The sequence below is a fragment of the Pipistrellus hanaki genome, assembly GCF_964339955.1.
Source record: "Pipistrellus hanaki genome assembly, contig: scaffold_36, whole genome shotgun sequence".
Taxonomy (NCBI): domain Eukaryota; kingdom Metazoa; phylum Chordata; class Mammalia; order Chiroptera; family Vespertilionidae; genus Pipistrellus; species Pipistrellus hanaki.
Window position 1 is genome coordinate 605,082 of NW_028182296.1, and position 23,465 is coordinate 628,546.

General features: G+C 39.9%; 1 protein-coding gene and 1 pseudogene across 2 annotated transcripts in view; both read right to left on the reverse strand.

The window, feature by feature from the left end:
* The window catches only part of LOC311615901 (endophilin-A3-like), a gene marked incomplete at its 3' end in the record, with an annotated part of 279,642 nt that overhangs the window by 69,750 nt on the left and 186,427 nt on the right, over positions 1 to 23,465 (reverse strand). The gene's annotated exons all lie outside the window — the stretch shown is intronic.
* On the reverse strand, positions 2,037 to 2,851 carry LOC311615897 (nuclear nucleic acid-binding protein C1D-like; annotated as a pseudogene). The gene has a single exon. The product of its transcript is annotated as a nuclear nucleic acid-binding protein C1D-like (transcript).

Here is a 23,465-nt window from a genome sequence, read left to right on the forward strand (position 1 = left end):
CTGACAGGTGTGAGATGGTACCTCATTGTGGTTCTATTTTGCATTTCCCTGGCAATTAGTGGTGTTGAGCATTTTTTCACATGTCTATTGGCATCTGTATGTCCTAGTCTGAGCAGTGTCTATCCAGTTCCTTCGCCCCTTTTTCATCAGATTGTTGGCTTTGTTTGGTAATAAGATGTATGAGTTCCTTAAATACTTTGGATATTAATAGGTTATCAGATATATCATTGGAGAATACCTTCATTCATTCAGTAGGTTGTCTTTTCATTTTGTTGATTTCCTTCACTGTTCAATAACTCTTTAGTTTGTTGTCGTTCCATTTGTTTATTTTTCCTATTTCTCCTGCCAAGGAAACAACATATAGATATAGATATAGATATAGATATAGATATAGATATAGATATAGATATAGATATATTGTAGATATAGATATAGATATAGATATAGATATAGATATACACACACATATGATGCCAAAGAGTTTACTCACATGTTTTCTTTTTTCTTTTTCTTTTTTTTCTTTAATCCTCACATGAGGATGTTTTTATTGGTTTTAGAGAGAGAGGGAAGGAGAGGGAGAGAAATATTGATGTAAAAGAAAAAAAACATGGATCAGTAACCTCCCATACACACTTGGGTAAGCACCCTGACCAAGGATCAAACCTGATACCGAGGTATGTGCCCTGACCTGAAATTAAACCCCGTGACCTTTTGTGTATGGGACAATGCTTCACCCAACTGAGCCACACTGGGCAGAGCTCAAACTGGTTTCTATTTCTACTAGGAAACACTGAAAAAAATTATTCACCAAGAATCTCCAATTTAACAGAATATAAAGTTGGACATTTACTAAACCTATCATTTGGCTAATGATTTTCTACAATTTTGTTTTTTTTTTCTTAATGAAATTAGAAACATACAGAAATGCAAGTTATAAAATTTCTTTGCAATAAATAAGGCATGTACACTGCACTTAATTTTAATAACACATATCTTTCATAAAAAAAGTTTAAAAATAAGCCAAAAATGTCAATGAAAGAGAAAAAATGAAATAACTATAAATGTTCTCCCACTTCAAAAACTGTCTGACATCTAAGCCAGAAGACTGTATCTATCAGGGACTTCCTCTTCATGTCACAGAAAGAGTTCAACACGCTTTACAAAATCCATTAGTTTTTAAGACCATTTCCAATATTTGCTACCATAAATCATGAAATCCATTTATTCAAGGTTACTTATGGAAAATTAATCACATAGAAAATTTTAACAACTTCTTTTTCACAAATTAAAGTACTTTACTGTATTTGGCATTCCTACACATGATGTGGATTCAAAGACTGAAAACATTAAGGGAATATAATTAAAATTCATAGGCTTACCATAAAAATAATTTTAATATTAGAGTTATCTATAACAAATATTTCAATAAAATAAATCAGAATATAAACACAATAAAATGTAATTTTAGCTTTCTCCTCTGCTTAAGTGGAAGTTAACATAGAAAGTTGTTCCAAAATGCTTTTATGTACTTGACATTATGTAATCAAACATGAAAAGTGAGACTGATAGAACTGTGGGCACTATACATCAGGAACAAAACTCATGAATCTCTTTATTCCTAATGATTTCTAAAACTTATTTTCCCACTTTCAAGGGCAAGTTTACTCAAAAAGAGAAGAATAAACAGGTCAGCTACACAACACTTACATCCTTTATTGATAGGATGTAGCCATTATACCCAAATTCAGCCATCAATTACAACTTCATTTCCCAACCACAATTAGTGAGAATATATTTTACTTCAAATGGGACATATAGGCAGAGTGCCAAAAGTTAAAGTATAACCTTAAAGTCTTAAATTCACACTTCTAATATCAAAAGAAGCAATTGCCCAAATCATGAAAACATGATGAAATAACTACACATAAAAAAAACCCACATTTAAGTCATTTCACTTTTTCTTGTATATAGTGAAAACAGATGTATTTATAACTTCAGACTTCAGAAAGCATACTTCATAAATCATTATTCATTTAAAATAGACAAATGTTTACAGAGAACATTTAACTTAAATTTCATAGTTGCTTATAAAATAGTACTTGAAAGGTTGACCTATATAAGGAAACAAGAGTCCTGTCAAGAGAGATGGTAAACTATAAATATAAAATATACCACAATGTTAAAAACCTCACAGAACGCTATAGGAAAATCAATAAAGATAACTTCATCTTTCTGGGGGGAAATGTATTTAGCATTACAAATTCAAATGTAAATTTTATATATGAATTCAATAAGGAATACATTAAAACCTTGCATTGCCACATAATCACCATCTATTTTGTGTTACACAATAAAAATGATGTACTTTTTGAATGTGTGTACATCAAAACTAGAAGGTTATTTTTTGCTTTTCCCTTTACTGGCAACTTTGGATGCATTTTTAGGTTTTGGTTCCCAGAGGGCATTTTTCACAAATCTTGATGCTGCACCTTTGTCCAGCTTGGCAGCCTTCTTCTTGTCAGTTATTTCCTTGACTCTGTTCATGTATACTCTGATTCTTTCCAATTCCTGCTTTACTGGGTGTTCCTTAGGATTAACTCCCTGAGTTGACAAATAAACCCAAAACATTGAATTTAATGTGTAAGCAGAAACTAAATCTACTTTTGCTTGTTAAAGTGGGTCCAACTTCTGCAACAACTCATTTCTAGAAACAGACATCATAGTCTTCAGCATGTCATCTACGGCCCCAATGGAATTCTCAAATGCTGAAAAATACTCATGGATTTCTGCTGGGTAGTCTTCACTAATTTCTTCTTCTGCCATTCTGACCTACTCGCTGGCTTGCCACTCCGTCTTCTACTCCCATGTTTTCTTCCAGTTTTTTGATTTCAGGTGTTATGTGGTGGTAGACATTAGGAACTTGCATTACTTCAGGGGCATGGGGCAGGAGGAAAAAAGCCCTCAGCAACAGGTATGCCCAGTTGGTCTCCCAACCAAGAACCAGGCCTGTCTCAGATTTCCAGAACCACCCTATTCCACAAAATTCTAGAAAGCATCTCATCCACAGAATTCTACAAGTAAACTCTTCCACAGTTTTCTACAAATCCCCTATTCCACAGAATTCTACAAATTCTCTATTCCATAGAATTCTGTAAATCCTCTATATCTCAGATTTCTATAAATACCCCATTCCACAGAATTCTAGCTGTCTTCCCTTCCTCCAAATTCTAGAAATCCCCTATTCCTCAGAATTCTAGAAGTCCCCCATTCCTACCAATTTGAGAATTACCATATTCTACAGAATTCCAGATATCTTCTCCTCCTCAGAATTCCAGAAATCTCCTATAACACAGAATTCTAGAAGTACTCTATTCCACAGATTTCTATAAGTCCTCTCTTCCTCATTTCTAGAAATGCCCTATTTCACAGAGTTGTAGAAATCCTCCCTTCCTCCAATTCTAGAAATCATCTCTTCCTCAGAATTCTAGAAATCCCCTATTCCACAGAATTGTAGAAGTCTTCCATTGCTCTGAATTCTAGAAATCCCCTATTCTACAAAATTCTAGAAGTCAACTCTTCCAGAGAATTCTAGAAATCTTCTCTTCCACAGAATTCTATAAATGATGTATTCCACAGAATGATAGAAATCCCTTATTCCACAGAATTATAGAAGTCCACTGTACCACAGAATTCTAGATGTTTCGTATTCCACAAAATTCCTGAAGTCCTCTCTTCCACAGAATTCCAAAAATACTCTATTCTACAAAATTCTAGAAACCCTCTCTTCCACAGAATTCTAGAAGTCCTCTCTTTCTCAGATTAATAGAAATAGCCCATTCCACAGAATACTAGCTGTCCTCCCTTTCTCCAAATTCTAGAAATTCTCTATTCCAAGGAATTGTAGAAGTCCTCTATTCCTTAGAGTTCTAGAAATCCCTATTAGAAAAAATTCTAAAATTCTTCCCTTCCTCTGAATTATAGAAAAGCTCTATTCTAAAGAATTCTAGAATTCCCATATTACACAGATTTCTAAAAATTATCTCTTCCACAAAAATCATAAATCATCTAATCCACAGAATTTTAGAAGTCCACTATTCCACAGAATTCTATAAATCTTCTTTTCCACAGAATTCTAGAAGTCCTTTCTTAGATTTCTAGAAATTCTCTCTGCCACAAAATTCTATAAGTATTCTCTTCCACAGAATAGTAGAAATCTCTGATTCCACAGAATTATAGAAATGCTCTATTCCACGAAATTTTGTAAGTACTCTATTCTACAGAATTCTAGAAAGCATCTATTTCACAAATTCTAGAAATCCCCTATTCAATAGAATTCTAGAAAAGCTCTATTCTAAAATATTCTAGAAATCCCCAATTCCACAGAATTCTAGAAAGTCTCTCATCCACAGAATTCTACAAGTAAACTCTTCCACATAATTCTTCAAATTCTTTATTCCACAGAGTTCTAGAAACCATCTATTCCATAGAATTCTGTAAGTCCTCTCTTTCTCAGATTTCTAGAAATACCATATTACACAGAATTCTAGCTGTCCTCCCTTCCTCCAAATTCTAGAAATTTCATATCCCTCAGAATTCTAGAAGTCCTCCCTCCTAATTTGAGAAATTTCCTATTCTACAAAATTCCAGATATCCTCTCTTCCTCAGAATTCCAGAAATTTCCTATTCCAAAGAATTCTAGAAATACTCTATTCCACAGATTTCTATAAGTCCTCTCTTTCTCATTTCTAGAAAGACCCTATTTCACAGAGTTGTAGAAATCTTCCCTTTCTCCAATTCTAGAAAAACCCTATTCCACTGAATTCTAGAAGTCCACTCTTCCACAGAATTCTGGATGTTCCATATTCCACAGAATTCCTGAAGTCCTTTCTTCCACAAAATTCTAGAAATCCTTCTTCAACAGAATTCTAGAAGTCCTCTCTATAGATTTCTAGAAATTCCCTATTCCACAGGATTGTAGAAGCCCTCTATTCCTCTGAATCTTACAAATCCCCAATTCTACAGAATTCTACAATTCAACTCTTCCACAGATTTCTAGAAATACTCTCTTACACAGAATTCTATAAATCATGTATTACACAGAATGATAGAAATCCCCTATTCCACGGAATTCTAGATGCCCACTCTACAACAGAATTGTGGATGTTCCTTATTCCACAGGATTCCTGAAGTCCTCTCTTCCACAGAATTCTAAAAATCCTCTATTCCGCTGATTCTATATGGCCTCTCTTCCACAAAATTCTAGAAATCCTCTCTTCCACAGAATTCCAGAAGTACTCTCTTCTGATTCTAGAAAATCACTATTCAGCAGAATTGTAGAAATCCCCCTTTACTCTGAATTCTAGAAATCCCCTACTCTACAGAATTCTTAAAGTCAACACTTCCATAGAATTGTTGAAATCTCCTCTTCCACAGAACTTTATAAAGCATCTATTCCACAGAGTGATAAAAATTCTTCCACAGAATTCTATAAGACCTCTCATCCACAGAATTCAGAAATCCTCTTCAGATTTCTAGAATTATAAAACTCCACTCTTCCACAGAATTCTGGAAGTTCACTATTCCACAGAATTTCAGAAGTCCTTTCATCCACAGAATTTTAGAAACCCTCTTCTCCACAGAATTCTAGAAATCCTCTATTCCAAAGAATTCTATAAATACTTTCATCCACAGAATTCTAAAAATCTTCTCTCCCACCGAATTCTAGAAGTCCTTTCTTCCTCAGATTTCTAGAAATCCCCTATTTCACAGAATTCAAGAAATTCTCTCTGCCACAAAATTCTACAAGTAATCTCTTCCACAGAATAGTAGAAATATCCTATTCCACAGAATTATAGAAATGCTCTATTCCACAGAATTTTGCAAGTACTCTCTTCTACAGAATTCTAGAAAGCTTCTATTCCACAAAATTCTAGAAATCCCCCATTCCACAGAATTCTAGAAAACCTCTTATCCACAGAATTCTACATGCAGTCTCTTCCACAGAATTCTACAAATACCCTATTCCACAGAATTCTAGAAACGCTCTATTCCACAGAATTCTGTATGTCCTCTCTTTCTCAGATTTCTGGAAATACCCTATTCCAAAGAATTCTTGCTGTCCTCCCTTCCTCCAAATTCTAGAAATCCTATATTCCACATTATTCTAGAAAGATTCTCATCAACAGAATTCTACAGGTAATCTCTTCCACAAAATTCTACAAATTTCCTATTCCACACACTTCTTGAAAACGTCTATTTCACAGAATTGTGTAAGTCCTCTCTCTCTGATTTCTAGAAATACCCTGTTACAAAGAATTCTAGCTGTCCTCCCTTCCTCTAAATTCTAGAAATTTCCTATTCCTCAGAATTCTAGAAGCCCTACCTTCCTTCCAATTTAAAAAAATCCCTTATTCTACAGAATTCCAGATATCCTCTCTTCCTCAGAATTCCAGAAATTTCCTATTCCACAGAATTCTAGAAATACTCTATTCCACATATTTCTGTAAGTCCTCTCTTCCTCATTTCTAGAAATACCCTATTTCACAGAGTTGTAAAAATCCTCCCTTCCTCCAATTCTAGAAATCATATCTTCCACAGACTTCTAGAGGTCTTCTCTTCAGATTTCTAGAAATTCGCCTATTCCACATAATTGTAGAAGTCCTCATTTCATCAGAATTCTAGAAATTCCCTATTCCACAGAATTATAGAAGTCCTCCATTCCTCTGAATTCTAGAAATCCCCTATTCTATAGAATTTGAGAAGTCAAATCTTCCACAGAATCCTAGAAATCCTCTCTTCCACAGAATTCTATAAATCATATTTTCTACCGAAGGGTAGAAATGCTTCCACAGAATTCTACAAGTCCTCTCTTCCACAGACTTCTATAAAACCTTTCTTCCACAGAATTCCAAATCTTCTATTCCACAGAATTCTATAAGACCTCTCATCCACAGAATTCTAGAAATCCTCTCTTCCACCGAGTTTTAGAAGTCCTCTCTCATATTTCTAGAATTCTAAAAGTCTACTCTTCCACTGAATTCTTGATGTTACTTATTTCACAGGATTCCTGAAGTCCTCTGTTCCAAAAAATTCTAAAAATCCTCTATTCCGCTGTATTCTAGAAGGTCTCTCTTCCACAAAATTCTAAAAATCCTCTCTTCCACAGAATTCTATAAATAATCTATTCTACAGTAGGATAGAAATTCTTCCACAGAATTCTACAAGTCCTCTCTTCCACAAAATTCTATAAATCATCTATTCTCCAGAAGGATAGCAATTCTTCCACAGAATTCTACAAGTCCTCTCATCAACAGAATTCTAGAAATCCTCTCTTCCACAGAATTCTAGAAGTCCTCTCTCAGATTTCTAGAATTCTAAAAGTCCACTCTGCTACAGAATTCTGGATGTTCCATATTTCATAGCATTCCTGAAGTCCTGTCTTCCAAAGAATTCTACAAATCCTCTATTCCGCTAAATTCCAGAAGGCCTCTCTTCCAAAACATTCTAGAAATCCTATTTTCCACAGAATTCAGAAAGTCCTGTTTTCAGATTTCTTGAAATTCCCTATTCCACAGAATTGTAGAAGTCCTCCTTTCCTCCGAATTCTACAAATTCCCTATTCGACAGAATTGTAGAATTCTCTGTTCCTCTGAATTCTAGAAATCCCCTATTTTAATCCTTGGTCAGGGCATATATATATATATATATATATATATATATATATATATATATATATACAACAATCAACCAATGATTACATAAATAAGCGGAATAACATTCGGATGTTTCTCTCTCTCAAGTCAATCCATAATAATAAACTTTAAAATGACCAATGATGACAGAATTTAGTGTTTATAACGAGATAATCAATAATGCTAATAATTCAGAGAAGAAATTAAAAGTGTACTTAAATTTTAAGACCATGCTTTACAATATTTTATAACAAAAATAAAGTATTACACTTTTAAAGACATACATTACTTAATAGTTTGTCAAATGATTTCAAGACACTCTCTTATATAGACTTGAAAAGTAAAATAGAAACTGGGGTCAACAAGTATTAGTCCACAGAAGCTTCTGAAGTTGATTTTTTTTATTCTTATTGATTTGAGAGAGAGAGAGAGAGAGAGAGAGAGAGAGAGAGAGAGAGAGAAACATCAGTGATGAGATAGAATCATGGATCAGCTGCCTCCTGCACACCCCACACTGGGGATCCAGCCCACAACCCAGGCATGTGCCCTGATCGGGAATTGAACTGTGACCTCCTGGTTCATAGGTCGATGCTCAACCACTGAGTTATGCCAGGTGGGCAAAAGTTTACTTTTTTATATAAAAATTCTTCAATTTATACTTGTTCTTGTTATAGTAGCAGAAAGAAACTAGCATGACAAATATATTTGAGGAGTCTGTAAATTACATAGCAAAAACAATTACTTTTAAAAAAAAAACTATGAAAATGTGCACCAGGTAACATCTATAGTAACCGAGCAAATGTAAACAATCCTATACAATAAAGAGCTAATGGGCAAATGGTCATCATGCCCTCACAGCCTCACGCCCTCACACCCTTGTGCCAGGTCTGGGGAACCTGAGGCTGCACCAGGGGACCGGAAGCCATGCCCTCCCCCTCCCCCCATGGGGCTTGATGGAGTGTTGGTGACAGGATGTAAGCTGACATCCTTGCATCTGAGGGTGCTAGCAGGGCTGGCCCCCTACCCACACAGTTTTCCCAGACTTGTTTGGATGACTACTATCAGTAGAATGAGAGCAACCTTGCATAACTTGCCAAGAAGTCTGTAACTATTTACTGAGATTTGCTATACCAAGAATTTGTCCTTCTGCTCTGTCCCTTAGAGATTAAGAGGAACAAAGAATACACTCCTCTTGACAGACCTCCTAATTAGTGCCTTGTGTATAAAAAGCATTGCGCAGTGAATAAACTTGCTACAGTTCCTCGGTGACTTGTAGTCCTCCCGACTCCACTTTCCTGTCTCTCTTCCTTTTCTCAATTCCCACCTCCCTACCTCAGCCAGGTTCAACCTGCCAAACAGGCCCTGCCAATGGGGAACGTGATGCTATTGCCCCCTTCCCCCACCTGGCACTAGCAGGGGCGGGGAACATGAGGGTGTACTCCCTGCCCTGCAGGGCTTTATGGGGGATCAGGCTGGCTAAGTCACTTGATTTCAAGGTGTGTGTGGGTGGAGTGGCAATGTGACTTGGTCCCGTGGCAGGCCCGAGACTCTGACAGGAGGGAGATTTTCATATAAATTTTACTAATTTTCTTTCATCTTTAACACTTCTAATCATAAAAGGTAAATGGCGATATAAAATATTTCCTCTAATTAATTCCCTTTTACTGTGCACAAATTTTGTACACTGGGCCACTAGTATGATTATTAACTCTTCTACAAAACACACCATTTTATTTATTTATTTATTTATTTATTTATTTATTTATTTATTTATTATTATTTTAATTTTAACAAGTCTTTATTGTTCAGATTATTACAATTGTTTCTCCTCCCCCCTGCCCCCGATAGCTTATATCCATCCAATCCCCAACCCATCCTCTGCCCTTACTTCCCTCCTCTCCTGCTGTCCTCATCCATAAGTATATGATTTTTGTCCAGTCTCTTCCCGTACCCCCCACACAGACACTCCTTTCCCCCGAAGAATTGTCAATCCCCTTCCATTCTATGCCCCTGATTCTATAATATTCACCAGTTTATTCTGTTCCTCAGATTGATTAACTCACTTGACTTTTAGATTCACTTGTTGATAGATATATATTTGTTGTTCATAAATTTTGTCTTTACTTTTTTCTTCTTTTGCCTCTTTTTGAAGAACACCTTTTAGCATTTCATATAATACTGGTTTGGTGGTGATGTACCCCTTTAGCTTTTTCTTATCTGTGAAGCTCTTTATCTTCCCTTCAATTCTGAATGATAACTTTGTTGGTTAGAGTAACCTTGGTTGTAGGTTCTAGCTATTCATCACTTTGAATATTTCCTGCCACTCCTGTCTGGTCTGAATGGTTTCCGTTGAGAAATCAGTTGATTGTCGTATGAGTGCTCCCTTGTAGGTAACTAACTGTTTTTCTCTTGCTGCTTGTAAGATTCTCTCTTTATCATTTGCTCTTGGAATTTTAATTATGATGTGTCTTGGTGTGGTCCTCTTTGGATTCCTTTTGTTTGGGGTTCTGTGCACTTCCTGGACTTATAAGTCTATTTCTTTAATATTTCTGACATTAATTCTTAAAATATGTTTTCTGTGTCCTGCTCTCTTCTTCTGGCACTCCCATAATTCTGATGTTGGTACACTTGAAGTTGTCCGAGAGGCTTCTTACACTATCTTCAACTTTCTGGATTCTCTCATTTTCTTGCTTCTCCAGAGGAGTGTCCTTTGCCTCTTTGTATTCCAAATCTTTCACTTGTTTCTTGTGTTCCTCTAGTCTGGTGTTGGGTCTCTGTATAATATTTTTTATTTCAGTCAGTGTATGTTCAATTTCTAGTTGTCCCTTTTTCATATCGAAGGTCTCATTAAATTTATCGGCCTTCTTTAGGAAATCCTTGAAAAACCTTATAACTGTGTTTTTGAACTCTATATCCAGTCTTTTGTTCTCCTCCATTTATTTGTTTGAGATCTGTTTTCTTTTCTTGGCATTTTCACTGTTTCCCTGAGTTGGTAGGGTCCCTTTTTGGGCCTGGGTGTTCTATATGGTTCAATGGGTCAGCCTCCCAGTTGCCTGATGTGGACACTCTTGGTGCACCTCTTTGTAGACTGTGTGTACAGCCTTGTTGTAGTTAAGTCTTGATTGTTGTTAGTGTCACTGAGAGGAATTGACCTCCAGGCCAATTGGCTGTGGGGATCCACTGTGTCTATAATGGAAGAATTGCTGTGCTGGAGACACGTTTATGGGTGAGGACTTGTTACTGTAGGGCTTTGGTGCTCACTGAGTTTGTCTCTTGAACGTGTCCCTTATGATAGTTGAAATGTGGTGTTGTTTCACACTGACCATGAGGTACACTAGTTTCCGGATCTCCAATGCGGTGCAGTTCAGATACTGTCTGAGGCCACCTAGCAGGAGCTAAAACAAAAACTACAGAATTGTCCTCTTTGCTAGGGACTGGTGGTTTTGTTTCTGGAGCTGCAATTTCTTTTGTTAAGCTGCCACAATACAGGCCATTTCTATCCAAAAGCAGCTGTGTGGTGCATGGGCGGGTCGGTAGAATGTGCAGGGTGGGGTCTCAAGGCGGGGCCTCAGGACGGGGTGGGGTCTCAGGACATCATTAGGCAGGGGAGTGGCAAACAGCGATGGATGCAGTCAGCCTTCTCTGCCCTTCTGTGTTTCCAAGTCCCCGCGTTTCCAAGACCCTGCGTCCCTGCAACCCAGTGCAGTAAACAATTATTGCTGCTCCCACCTCTGCAAGAGTCACCCTCACTTTTGGACCTGATAGCTGACAGACCGGCTTCTCCCCATAGGCGTCTGGGTCCCCTGCATGACCCCAGAAACTGGATTTCAAAGTGATAGGGAGCTTGTTTCCCTTCGAGTTGAAAGAAAGCCACACGCCCAGTTGCCCTCCACCAGCCCGATTCCTGTGCCTCTGTACCTAGGCTCCTCAGCTTTTCAGCACTTGGGATCCGTTCTCTTTCAGCCAGTTGTCCCATGTTTTTGGATGATAGACATTTGTCTTTTAGTTGTAGTTTTGAAATTGTTGTGCAAGGTGGCAGACCAGTTGGTTACCTGTACCGCCATCTTGATTTCTCTTCATTTTACATCTTATCCAAATATTCTTCTTCCCCCTTTTCCCTATCCATTGCTTTCTCCCATCTCCATCATCTATCACCAGTGGATCTCATGGAACCCACTGGCTGGTTAACATCAGGAAAGAGTGTAGAACATTGTTTGAAACCACTTACGTTTCTTCCTGTATGGTGATTTATAAAAATAGGTCAAACACAGACATGCTTGCTTGTGGACTTTGGGCTTTGCAGTGCTGTGTATTTGTGCAGAGGCAGGTTGCTCTTAAACTCCTATGTGTTCAAGTTAAGCTTACCCTTCACCCATGGCCTGGCCTGGCCTGCAGGCTTTGTTATCTAAGGTTTCGAAAGGCCTCCTCCCTGCCTTGAACAGAAGAGATTTTAATTCCTTGAGACTCTGCTTCCCGGCAATTGCCAACAGTCTGGTTCAAATAAACTCATCATAGCCCAGATCGGTTTGGCTGGGTGGATAGACATCAGCCTGTAGACTGAAGGGTCCTGGGTTCGATACCAGTCAAGGGCATGTGCCTTGGTTGCGAACACATACCCAGAAGGAATGTGACCTGGAAGATAAGCATGGCCAGCCGGGTGAGTGCTCTGGTGGGAGACCACCTGGGAGTCCCAGGCACTGCAGGCTGTTTTCCCCAAGAGATGGCCCCACTCCCACAGGCACATGAGCTACATGCCTGGAGCCTGGTGGCCAGGGCCAGGATGCCTGGTGGCTGAACCAGGGTGCCTGTGTTTCTAGTTCCCGAGGAATCTTTTCATGCTTCCTACCACCCTCATCACCCCTCAGCCCATTGGGGCTTCCCTCGGGAGCTGAGGTGCCCTGTAGCAGGCCACCATTCCCACACTCTTCCTGCCATTCTGTGAAAATCACTCCACCTCACACCCTGATGGTTGGCTCATCCTCTTCCCTCCTCCCTTGGAAAGTGGAGGGAACTCCAGGGCAACTCTGATCATCAGGCCCCAGGGGGGACTTCCCACTGACCTCGGCCCCTAAATAGGAAAACATGTTAACAACCTTACAGAGGGAACCCACAATTAGAGGGTAATCTCTTACTCAGGCACACCCAGGTAGAAACCCACAGGGTTTCAATGGGGACCTGGTGCCATGACAGGGGTTACTGAACAAACCCCTGATGCTATGGACAGAGGCAGTCCCCAACCTGCCATAGGAACCCCAAATCTCTGGCCAAAGGCTCATGCCACCCCTCACCCTATGCCATCCCTGGGGGGCTCCGTCCTGTTCAGTTGGGGAGGGTAAACCCTACTGCACCACCCAGGGATTTCCACCCTGTAAGGAGGTGCCCCCCTGCTCCCTCTGGAAGCTCAGGGTTCTGGTTGGGGGGCAGTCAAAAGCTCAGCTAGCGATCTGGACCCAGCATGGTTAGGGGTGGGGGTAACCAGCTCAGGGTCTTGAGGCCAGGTGTGGGCACTTGGGGCTCCTGGAGGCCACTGCCAGCATATTGGGCCAGAACACCCTGATTACCCCCTATCTCCTCTGATCTAGGAAGCTAAGCAGGGTCAGGCCTGCTTCGTGCTTGGAAGGGAGACCGCCTGGGAACACAGGGTGCTGATGGCTGTTTGCCCCCAGATGCTCACCCTCCCACTGCAGACACACAAGCTCATATGCTAGGGTCCCATCCAAAGTGCTGGTGTCTCTTTTCCCCAGGGATTATGCCACACCAGCCCCGCTCCGTGAGGCCCCTCTTGGGAACTGTAGCTCACTGCAACTGGCCACCATACCTGCCCCCTTGCTGTAATTCTGAGAAATGCCCACTGGCCCCCAACCTCCCGCCCTGCTCAGGGAATAGCAGTGTCTCCCCTCTGCCTCTTGGGTGTGTGGAGAGGACCCCCGCTACTTCGGAAGCCAGCACCGCTGGGTGCCCCTCTGAGGGCCACCACCAGTCAGAGAAGATGTCTCCTGGCTTATAAAGACACCCCTCCATTAGAGGGGGTCTCCTGACACCTTGCACCTGAAAGGAAGCCTGAAGCTCTCCTTTGGGGACCTGAAACCCCTAAACAGGGGGAACTGAATGAACCATGGTGCTATGGAGGGAGGTAGCCCCCAAGATGCTAAGAAAACCCAACACACATGATGGATGGCAGGTGCCACCCCTCACCTTGCACCATGCCCAGTTGGGGTGGGCACTCCTTTCTGCACCACCCAGCAGATCCCACCTCCTCAGACGGGAGTTTCACCACACCTGTCCTGTCTTGTTGGAAGCTACCATGCTTGCCCCTGTCCTGCCATTCTGTGAAACACCCTAACCCTGTCCTCAACCAGAACCCTGAGGAGTGAGTCCACCTCTCCCCGCCTATTCTTGTAACTAAGACCAGCTGGGCCACCCCCCAACCACCGCCCTCAAACACAGAAATGCATTGCCTGGCTTTCGAGGGCACCACTCCATTAGAGGGATGGTCTTTTACCACGGTGTGCCCGGGTGGTAGCCCCAGAGCTCCTCTAGGGACTCAGCACCTCAAAACAACCATAACGGAATGAACATTTGCTGATGTGTAGGGAGGTAATCCAAAAACTGCTAAGGGCATGCACCCGATCCAAGTTCAATGCTGCCCTTCACCATCTGCCAGCCCTCAGGGGCTCTGTCCTACTCAGATGAGGAGGGCACCCCATCATGAGCTACCCATAGATTCCCACCACCCAATGAGGTGCCCTCTTCCTCAGCTGGGAAGCTCAGAATGTGGGCAGGGGGAGCTAAGGTGCTCAGCTAGAAATCTGGTCTTGGAAGTGGGTGAGGGGCAGGGAGTCACCATCTCAGCACGGCGGCCAAGGGCTGAAGGGCCTGGAGGCGAGTCATCGCTCTTGGTGCTCCTAGAGGCTGCCTCACGTATCCTGGGCCTCAGCACCCTGAAATCCCCTGATTGCCTCTTAGGCAGGCCTGCTGAGCATGGACCGGCCTGGCTAATACATACATGGGAGACCACCTGGGAATAGCGGGTGCTGTAGCCTTTTTTTGCCCTCGAGAGGGTGTCCAATGGCGCCTCTGGGTGGCACTCACAGTTGTGGCCTTTGAGAGCTCTGCAGTTGTGAAAGAGCAGTGTGAGCAAGGGGGCACCTGGGTGGCACAGAGGTGTGTTGGCACTGAGCGCTCAGTTGGGGGCAGAGAGAAAGCTTGGAAGTAGGAGCCTGGGATGGCACCGTGGTCTGTGAGCAGTGGGTGATGTGTCATGTCACCATGGTCTGTGGGCAGTGGTAGATCTGAAGGTGTAACCGTGGTGTGTGGGTAGCGAGAGCCCTGTGTTGTCACAGTGGCACTGGGCTGTGGGGATGCTGGAGGGTTATGTTGGAATGTGGGCTGTGGAAGCCCTGTGCTGCAATGTTGGATAGTGGACAGGGAGCACCCTGGATGGACACAGTGGAGCCCTAGACTTACTGAAGTGGGAGGAGAAGGAGCCATGGGATCACTAACGAGTGATATCCTCAAGAGGGCTGAACTTTTCACGTGGGGTGAGGAGAGCGCGTGTCCTTGAGTTTCCCATTTGTGTGATGAGGCCAGGAGCCTTGGGGTGTCACAATGGAAAATGTACAGTAGGGCCAGTGGGGAGGGGCAAAGGCGAATACTGGTACTGCTTACCTAGAGTGTCACAGTGAATGTATTTCTGTAGGGATACCTCAGTTGTCACAGAACAATTGGCCTTTGAGAGCCCAGAAAAATGAGTGGCGTATGGATAGTGTGTACCTAGAGTGCAATAGTGGAGCCTGGTAAGTCCTGGGTAAGGGCAGTTGGTGCTATCAGATATTACTGTGGGGTATGGGCATCTAGAAACATCATGTGCCATGTGGTAAAAGGAATTGAAATTCCTACATATCACAATGAAATGTGGGGAGTGGTCACCAAGGGATTCTCAATAGAAGGTGGGCAGTGGGACGGTTGAAGGTGTCTGAGCAGATTGAGTACATTGACGGCCATGGGGAACGATGTTTGTGCGAGTCACAGCAGAGCTTTGTCAGTATGTCCCCTGGGGCGTCCATGTGGGTGAGTGAGGGTTCTTTTGTGTCACTATAGAATGTTAGTAACATGAGCCCAGAATTTGTCATAAACGTGTAGTGTAGTAGACCCCTGCGGTGTGACAGTGGAACGGGGGTATTGAAATCACATCAGATTGGCAGTGGAAGAAGTAGTGTTGTACAGTAATGAGTGAAGCTTGGAGCTCTAGAATTTCAGACATGATTGTGGGAATTGGGGACTCCAGGATGTCTCGGAAGACTGTTGATGCCAGGCCAGTGGGGAGTCAGGCTGTGACAGAGCAGTGTGATCAGTGGAAGACCTCTCGTGTCTGGTGCTGCGTTGGCAGGGGAAGCACTGTGTGTGTCAGTGTGGAATGTGGGCAATGTATCTCTGGGGTAGCATGGTGATGTGTTGGCAGTGAAATATCTCAGTGTCAGAGGGAAATATGGGCAGACAGGCCCCAACCTTGTGACTGGAGCAATGGCATTGTCATCGCTGGAGCATCACAGTGGGGTTTTGTGCTTGGAAACTGTTTGTTGTCCTTGTGGAGGGTGGGCATTTGGAGCTTTGGTTTGAGATTGAAGTGATGGCTTTGGGAAGGGTGTGATGTCCCAGTGCAGTGTGGGTAGTGGGTGTCCTTGCATGTCACAGGTGATGGTAAAGAGTCTGATCACTGCAATGACAACAGGATTGGAGTGTGGGCTACATATCACATAGGAGAGTAGGCAATGGGGGCCTTACATTGTCACACTGGAATGTGTGCTGTGTAAGTGCTGAATGTGTCCCTGATGTGTTTGCGCCATGTGACATCTGGGATATCATAGTGTAAAGGCTCACAGTAGGATGTTGGCCATGATAGCCCTAGCTACATGGTAGCTAAGGTGTCACATGGTAGACTGAGCAGTGATAACCCTCAGGTAAAAAGGTGTTGAGTTTCAGGGATACTGGGAGTGTCACAGTAAACATTAGAAGTTACCATTCATGGGTTCAAGGATGGGTTCTGGCCTTGTGTTTTGTAGCTGAGCGTTTAGTGCAAGCGTGTCAAACTCGCGGTGCATGGGTTGCATATGGCCCATAACCTATATTTTTTGCGGTCTAGCCAATATAAGAGTATGTAAGAATGGTCTAAATAAAATTTTTGTAACTTAATTTTTATAATATCCTGTTATACATAATTATTAATAACGAACTACAATGTTCACTAATGACTTATTACTATAATCGTGTTGCATTCATTTCCTGTATGCGCCTTACACATACTAGCAGCGAATATTTTAGCAGCCCATTGCCACATCATTAGTCCACAAAATTCCAGAAATCCTATCTTCCACAGAATTCTGTAAGTCCTCTCTTCAAATTTCTAGAAAACCCCTATTCCACAGAATTCTAGAAGTCCTTTTTTTCTCTGAATTCTAGAAATCCCCTATTATACAGAATTCAAGAAGTCCTCTATTCCATAGAGTTCTAGTCATCCCCTATTACAAAGAATTCTAAAAGTCCTCCCTTCCTCTCAATTATAGAAAAGCTCTATTCTAAAGAATTCTGGAACTCCCATATTCCACAGATGAACTCCCATATTCCACAGATTTCTAAAAATTCTCTCTTCCACAAAATTCTAGAAATCCCCTATTCCACAGAATTGTAGAAGTCCTCCTTTCCTCCTAATTCTAGATATCCCCTACTCTATATAATTTTAGAAGTCAACTCTTCCACAAAATTCTATAAATCCTTTCTTCCACAGAATTTTAAATCATTTATTCCACAGAATTCTGTAAGGCCTCTCACCCACAGAATTCTAGAAATCCTCTTTTCCACTGAATCTAAAAGTCTTCTCTCAGATTTCTAGAATTCTAAAAGACCACTATTCCACAGAATTCCGGAATTCCTTTCTACCACAAAATTTTAGAAATCCAATATTCCACAGAATTCTAGAAATCCTCAATTCCACAGAATTCTATAAATCCTTTCTTCCACAGAATTTTAAAAATATTCTCTTCCTCCAAATTCTAGAAATCCTTTCTTCCTCAGATTTCTAGAAATCCCCTATACCACAGAATTCTAGAAATTGTCTCTGCAGCAGAATTCTACAAGTAATCTCTTCCACACAATAGTAGAAATCTCCTATTCCACACAATTATAGAAATGCTGTATTCCACAGAATTTTGAAAGTACTCTATTCTACAGAATTCTAGAAAGCTTCTATTCTACAGAATTCTAGAAATCCTCTCTTCCACAGATTTCTATACACTCTCCCTCAGAATTCTAGAAATCTATTCCACAGAATTCTACAAATCTTCTATGACACAGAATTCTAGATAAGCTCCATTCTAAAAAATTCTAGAAATCTCCAATTTCACAGAATTCTAAAAATTCTTTTTTCCAGAAAATTCTATAAATCACATATTCCATAGAATTCTAGAAAGCCTCTCATCCACAGAATTCCGTCAGTCCTCTATTTCTCAGATTTCTAGAAATACCCTCTTCCACAGATTTCTAGAAGTCCTCCCTTGCTCCTAATTCGAGATCCCCTATTCTACAGAATTCCACATATCCTCTCTTCCTCAGAATTCCGTAAATCTCCTATTCCACAGAATTCTGGAAATACTCTATTCCCCTCATTTCTATAAGTCCTCTCTTCCTCATTTCTAGAAATACCCTAATTCACAGACTTGTAGAAATCCTCCCTTCCTCCAATTCTAGAATTCATCTCTTCCACAGAATTCTGGAAATCCCCTATTCCACACAAATCTAAAAATCTGCTCTTCCACAGAATTCTGGATGTTCTGTATTCCACAGGATTTCTGAAGTCCTCTCTTCCACAGCATTCTAAAAATCCTCTGTTCCGCTGAATGCTATATGGCCTCTCTTCCACGAAATTCTATAAATCCTCTCTTCCACTGAATTCTAGAAGTCCTCAGATTTCTAGAAATTCTCTATTCCACAGAATTGTAGAAGTCCTCCTATCCTCCGAATTCTAGAAATCCCATATTCTACAGATTTCTAGAAGGCAACTCTTCCATAGAATTCTAGAAATCCTCTATTCCACAGAATTCTATAAATCATCCATTCCACAGAATGATAGAAATCCCTTATTCCTAAGAAGTCTAGAAGTTCACTCTCCCACAGAATTCTGGATATTCCATATTCCGCAGGGTTCCTGAAGTTCTCTCTTCCACAGAATTCTCTAAATTCTCTATTCCGCTGAATTCTATTTGGCTTCTCTTCCTCAAAATTCTAGAAATCCTCCATTCCACAGAATTCTATAAATCATCTATTCTACAGAATGATAGAAATGCTTCCACAGAATTCTTCAAGTCATCTCTTCCACAGAATTCTATAAATCCTTTCTTCTAGGGAATTCTAAATCTTCTGTTCCACAGAATTCCATAAGACCTCTCATCCACAGAATTCTACAAATCTTCTCTTCTAACGAATTCTAGAATTCCACTCTCAGATTTGTAGAATTCTAAAAGTCCACTCTTACACTGAATTCTGGATGTTCCTTATTTCACAGGATTCCTGAAGTCCTCTATTTCAAAGAATTCTAAAAATGCTATATTCTACAGAACTCTAGAAGACCTTGTTCCTCTGAATTCTAGAAATCCCCTATCATACAGAATTCTAGAAGTCCTCTATTCCATAGAGTTCTAGACATCCCTTATTACAAAGAATTCTAAAAGTCCTCCCCTCCTCTCAATTATAGAAAAGCTATTTTCTAAAGAATTCTAGAACTCCCACATTCCACAGATTTCTAAAAATTCTCTCTCCCACAAAATTCTAGAAATCCCCTATTCCACAGAATTGTAGAAGTCCTCCTGTCCTCCGAATTCTAGAAACCTGCTATTCTACAGAATTCTAGAATTCAACTATTCCACAGAATTCTGTAAGACCTCTCATCCACAGAACTCTAGAAATCCACTTTTCCACCAAATTCCAAATGTCTTCTCTCAGATTTCTAGAATTCTAAAAGTCCACTCTTCCACAGATTTCTGGAATTTCACTATTCCACAGAATTCCAGAAGTCCTTTCTTCCACGGAATTTTAGAAACCCACTATTCCACAGAATTCCAGAAATCTCCTACTCCACAGAATTCTAAAAATCCCATATTCCACAGAATTTTACAAGTCCTCTCTTCCATAGAATTTTAGCTGTTCCATATTCCACAGGATTCCTAAAGTCTTCTCTTCAACACATTCTAAAAATCCTCTATTCTGCTGAATTCTATGTGGCCTCTCTTACACAAAATTCCAGAAATCCTCTCTTCCACAGAATTCTAGAAGTCCTCTTTTCAGATTTCTAGAAAGTTCCTATTGCACAGAATTGTAGAAGTCCTCCTTTCCCCCGAATTCTAGGAATTCCATATTCCACAGAATTGTAGAAATCCTCCTGTCCTCCAAATTCTAGAATTCTCTTATTCCACAAATTCTAGAAAAGCTCTATTCTAAAGAATTCTAAAAATCCCCTATTCCACAGAATTCTAGAAAAGCTCTATTCTAAAGAATTCTAAAAATCCTCTATTCAACAGAATTCTAGAAAGCCTGTAATCCACAGAATTCTATCAGTAATCTCTTCCACTGAATTCTACAAATCCCCTATTTCATGGAGTTCTAGAAATCCTCTATTCCACAGAATTATGTAAGTCCTCTCTCAGATTTATAGAAATACCCTATTCCACACAATTCTATGTATCACCCCTTCCTCCAAATTTTAGAAATCCCCTATTCCTCAGAATTCTAGAAGTCCACCCATGCTCCCAAATCCAGAAGTCCCCTATTCTACAGAATTCCACAAATCCTCTCGTCCTCAGAATTCCAGACATCTCCTATTCCATAGAATTCTAGAAGTCCACTCTACCACAGAATTCTTGATGTTCCGTATTGTACAGGATTCCTGAAGTCATCTCTTCCACAGAATTCTAAAGGTACTCTCTTCCCCTAAATTCTATATGGCCTCTTTTCCACAAAATTCTAGAAGTCCTCTCTTCCACAGAATACCAGAAGTCTACTCTTCAGATTTTTAGAAAATCCTTATTCCACATTATTGTATTAGTCCTCCTGTCCTCCAAATTCTAGAAATCCCCTATTCTACAGATTTCTAGAAGTCAACTCTTCGACAGAATTCTATAAATAATCTATTCCACAGAATGACAGAAATTGTTCCACAGAATTCTACAAGTCCTCTCTTCCACAGAATTCTATAAATCCTTTCTTCCAGGGAATTCTAAATCTTCTATTCCACAGAATTCCATAAGACCTCTCATCCACAGAATTCTACAAATCCTCTCTTCCACCAAATGCTAGAAGTCCTCTATCAGATTTGTAGAATTCTAAAAGTCCACTCTTCCACTGAATTCTGGATGTTCCCCATTTCACAGGATTCCTTAAGTCCTCTCTTCCAAAGAATTCTAGAAATCCTATCTTCCACAGAATTCTAGAAGTCCTCTCTTAAGATTTTTAGAAATCCCCTATTCCACAGAATTCTAAAAGTACTTGTTCCTCTGAATTCTAGAAATCCCCTATTATACAGAATTCTAGATGTCCTCTATTCCATAGAGTTCTAGACAGCCCTTATTAAAAAGAATTGTAAAAGTCCTCCTTTCCTCTCAATTATAGAAAAGCTCTTTTCTAAAGAATTTTAGAATTCCCACATTCCACAGATTTCTAAAAATTCTCTCTTCCACAAAATTCTAGAAATCCCCTATTCCACAGAATTGTAAAAGTCCTCCTGTCCTCTGAATTATAGATATACCCTATTCTACAAAATTATAGAAGTCAATTCTTCCACAAAATTCTGTAAGACCTCTCATCCACAGAATTCTAGAAATCTAACTTTCTACCAAATTCCAAATGTCTTATCTCAGATTTGTAGAATTCTAGAAGTCCACTCTTCCACAGAATTCTGCATTTTCACTATTCCACACAATTCCAGAAGTCCTTTCTTCCACAGAATTTTAGAAAACACAGAATTCTATAAATGCTCTATTCCACAGAATTATATAAATCCGTTCTTCCAAAGAATTCTAGAAATCCTCTTTTTCACCGAATTCAAGAAGTCCTTTTTTCCTCAGATTTCTAGAAATCCCCAATTCCACAGAATTCTAGAAATTCTCTCTGTAACAGAATTCTACAAGTAATCTCTTCCACACAATAGTAGAAACCTACTCTTCCACAGAATTATAGAAATGCTCTATTCCACGGAATTTTGTAAGTAATCTATTCCACATAATTCTAGAAAGATTCTATTCCACAGAATTCTAGAAATTCTCTCTTCCACAGATTTCTATACATCCTCCCTCAGAATTCTAGAAATCTATTCCACAGAATTCTAGAAATCCCCTATGCCACAGAATTCTAAAAATTCTCATTTCCACAAAATTCTAAAAAGTCTCTCATCCACAGAATTCTATAAGTAATCTCTTTCACAGAATTCTACAAACTCCTATTCCACAAAATTCTAGAAATCTCCTATTCCACAGAATTCTAGAAATCCTCTCATGCACAGAATTCTTAAAGTAATCTCTGCCACAGAATTCTACAAATCCCCTATTCCACAGAGTTCTAGAAATCCTCTATTCCACAGAATTCTGTAAGTCATCTCTTTCTCAGATTTCTAGAAATCCCCTATTCCACAGAATTCTAAAAATTCTTTTTTATACAAAATTCTAGAAGTCCCCTATTCCACAGAATTCTAGAAATCCTCTCTAAAACAGAATTCTATAAATCATCTATTCCACTGAATGATAGAAATCCCCTATTCCACAGAATTCGAGAAGTCCACTGTACCACAGAATTCTGGATGTTCCGTATTCCGCAGGATTTCTGAAGACCTCTCATCCACAGAATTCTCAAAATATTTTTTCCACTGAATTCTATATGGCCTCTCTTCCACAAAATTCTAGAAACACTCTCTTCCACAGTATTCTAGAAGTACTGTCTTCAGATTTTTAGAAAATCCCTATTCCACAGAATTGTAGAAGTCCTCTATTCCATTGAGTTCTAGAAATTCCCTATTACAAAGAATTCTAACAGTCCTCTCTTCCTCTGAATTATAGAAAAGCTCTATTCTAAAGAATTCTAAAACTCCCATATTCCACAGATTTCTAAAAATTTCATCTTCCAGAAAATTCTAGAAATCCCCTATTCCACAGAATTGTAGAAGTTCTCCTGTCCTCCAAATTCTAGAAATACCTTATTCTACAGAATTCAAGAATTCATCTCTTCCACAAAATTGTACAAGTCCTATATTCTACAGAATTCTATAAGAGTTCTCATCCACAGAATTCTAGAAATCCTCTCTTCCTCTGAATTCTAGAAGTCTTCTCTCAAATTTCTAGAATTCTAAAAGTCCACTCTTCCATTAAGTTCTGGAATTTCACTATTCCACAGAATTCACAAAGTCCTTTCTTCCACAGAATTTTAGAACCCTTCTATTCCACACAATTCTAGAAATCCTCTATTCCACAGCATCCTATAAATCCTTTCTTCTACAAAATTCTAAAAATCTTCTTTTCCAATGAATACTAGAAGTCCTTTCTAACTCAGATTTCTAGAAATCCCCTATTCCACACAATTCTAGAAATTTTCTCCGCCACAGAATTCTAAATGTAATCTTTTCCACAGAATAGTAGAAATCTTCTATTCCACAGAATTATAGAAATGTGCTATTCCATGGAATTTTGTAACTATTCTATTCTATAGAATTCTAGAAAGCTTCTATTCCACAGAATTCTA